Raw genomic sequence first — 3,157 nt, 5'->3', positions numbered from 1 at the left:
TCAGGCAGTTGTAGGGAGCGATGAGGGCTCCCCTCAGCCTCCTCTGCTCCAGGCTGAACCCCCCCAGCTCCCCCAGCCGCTCCTCGTAAGACTTGTGCTCCCTTGCTCCATGCTCTCCAGCAGTCATGTCCTACCCAGAAAAAACACCAATCCACATCGGAATCCCCTCTTCCCTCCCCTCAGTCTCCCAGATTTTGTTCAGGTGTTAGCACCTTTCTACCAACAGCCTCCAGACAGCGGTGATTAGCAAGACTGGTCTGTAACGCGTTACCCCGGCTGTGTTTTTGGACTGTCCAAAAATTCTGCTGCCTTCTGCTTTGCTAGGCCTGCACACAACGTTTGGAAGCGAGTAAAGGGCCAAGTTTGCTGAGTGGCAACCAAAACTCGAGCAGCGTGCGTTTGACATGGATGCCACTTCAGGAAGCTCTGAAGAGCAGCTCAACACGCCTGCAGTTTTACAGCTCCGGCTCAGAAGCAGGAGTCACTCAAACTGGGGCTGCCAGAGAGGTGGCAGCCTCTGCTATCCGCCCCAGAATCACTGTGCAAAGCACCTGGCTTTTTGGGAGGCAGCTTCTGAATAAGCACAGGTGCCCAGAACCTGAAAATAAGTCACAAGCAAGTGCAAAGCTGCTTTAAGAGTATTGTCAATGCCAGAACCTCGGGAGTTATTTCATGAGCTGATGAGTTATTTTGCTTCTCCATGGAACAGGCAAAAGGGAAGCAGCAGGTAAATCATCAAAGGGCAGAGGAAGGATAAACAAGCTTTCCTGTTGCCATCGTCTGTGAAGCAGCCCTTAAAGACGAACGAGCATTGCCTAGTGCATTTGGAGATGCCTTCCCAACTAGAAGCTTCAGAATTTTTTTCCCTTAAGACTCAATTTTCATAGAAGTTTACTCTTGGGTTCCGTCTGTCGCTCAGGAGGAAGGGAGCGCATTTCGTGCCTGCTTCCCTCCATCTGCAAACGCTGAAGAAGTTCAGCTGCGACCAACTGTTTGTTTCACCTACTGGTAGCCGTTTTCTTGATGATTTCTAAGTGTCCACTCATGTTTAGCTAGGATCTCCCCTTCCATTCTGCATTAGACACAAAACCATTGCCAAAAATACATTATATTCAATGAATTAAGTTAGTCGCTGAAAATACGGGATTGATGCTCATCCAGAAGCATTTTGCGGGCACTGGGGCAGATACACGTATGACCGGAGCCACGATACAGACAAGAGGCACTGGCCTGTGGTGGAGGTTTATGCTGCACCTGATGCCTCCAAAGAGGAGGACAACGCACGCTGGAGGCTCAGAAACGCCACTTGTAATTGAAAAGGTTATTTTCAAAATACAGCTTCATAGCTATAAATAGCAAAGAGAGCTTCTCACCCAGCAAGTACACAATGGTTCTTAGTCACAGTGGCCCAGATACTAGAGCAAGCCTGATTTTACCTTCCTTGAATGGCAGGCAACATTTGGGGCTACTCTGCACTTCAAACAAACTAACCCGATTTGTAAGATTGGTCTTCAGTTTTGCAGAAGCAGATGCCTCTGACAAATTAAGTCAATTGACTTTGTTAACCCTTCCATTACCTAAAAAGACATTGGCTTGTACAGAGCAAGTCTCACTTAATATTAAGTACTTTAACCAAAGAAAAAAAATTCTACCCAATCTTTCCTTCAACAAAGCAAACTCTTTTCGATGTGTAGGATTTCCTTGCTCACTGGTTTTGGATTTAGGAGTATTAAAGATGAGCAGACGGTCACTACCATCTGCTCCATATCTCATAATATTATGTCCCTAACACCAAGAGAAGTTATTAAAAAAGTTCTCACATGTACCACATTCATTTCATTTGCCAGCCAAGCACCCCGGGGACCCTCAACTTAACGGGACCTCAGCTGACACTTTACCGTAGACAGTATCATCCCCCAAGTAATATGAAAACAAACATATTTTGGACACATAACTCATAACAACCTCTTCAGCCATGGTAATAAACATTTCCATCTGATACAGATTTACAGCCTCAAGATACACATGCACAACAAAACCTCTAACAAACCAGTGGCTGTTCCATCTGGGTGTGCAAGAACATCTCGGCACTCTTCGGTGTTGTCAGAGATAAGCAGATGAGAAAACATTAATACATCTGCGGGACGTTGGAACAAAGCTCTTATTAAATTCAAAGTAATGTCAACCTCCCTTCCTGTAAAGTTTCTGAAGAAACGCTTCATGTAAGAAACTTCTTGTACAGCTAGCATCTGCTCGGCCACTCACTCATCTAAAAGCTCTTCCAAGTCTCAAGCCCGAGGTGTTACTGTTCGATGTCACCCGATACTTAGCTCCTCAGACACGAGCCTTTACATCTGCAGAATTATATTCACAGCCTGCTTGTCGATACATGGCTTGTCATATATCCAAGGAGTTTGACCTTGCAGAGATAATCGTCCATTGTCTGATGACTCTAAGGCACTTCACGATACGCTTTTGGCCAAGCGTCACGTTAGGTACGTCAGCAAGAGACCCGGATACTCCTGAGGAGATCATAATCAATCCTGGCTGGAAAGCCCTCATGAAGTCATCCCAACTCTACCATGCTTCCGTCCACCTTAGCTGCAGCCTTCTTGCTTGTCAAAATGCTTTCAGTAGCCAGCTCTTCAGTAACTGGCTCTTACTAGTGTCACTTATTTACCTGATAATAAATGTATACATGCTGTAGTGGAGATTAGTTAAGCAGCATAAATTATTTGCTATTGCTATACCAAAAGACAAAAAAAAAAAAAAAAAAAAAAAAAAAAAAACCAAAAAGCTGAGCCATGACAAAGTTCCCCGCTTTGCCACTGAAGTCTTATTCAACCTGACGGTCTGTAAGCTCCTGCGCTCCTTGCTTCATAACTTATGCTTGGAACTCCAGAACAAAATGAATAAATATCACTGCCCCTTATTCACTGACAGCCACGAGCGAGCGAGCTTGGGAACCGAGCTTTGACACGTCCCAAATGCTTCAGTTCAATAATACCAGCCCAGCAAAGAAGAAAGCCTGATCAACTCAATTACTGTCCTGCTAGTTGTGCCATTAAAGCATTATTCTTTACAAACACATTATTTCCAGATGTTATTCCTGGACTGTGCTTCTTTTCCCGGTCCCGTCGCTACACTACATGCTTAA

This window comes from Egretta garzetta, unplaced genomic scaffold (genome assembly GCF_000687185.1).
Source record: "Egretta garzetta isolate BGI_Z169 unplaced genomic scaffold, ASM68718v1 scaffold202, whole genome shotgun sequence".
Taxonomy (NCBI): Eukaryota; Metazoa; Chordata; class Aves; order Pelecaniformes; family Ardeidae; genus Egretta; species Egretta garzetta.
This window is presented reverse-complemented; position numbering follows the sequence as displayed.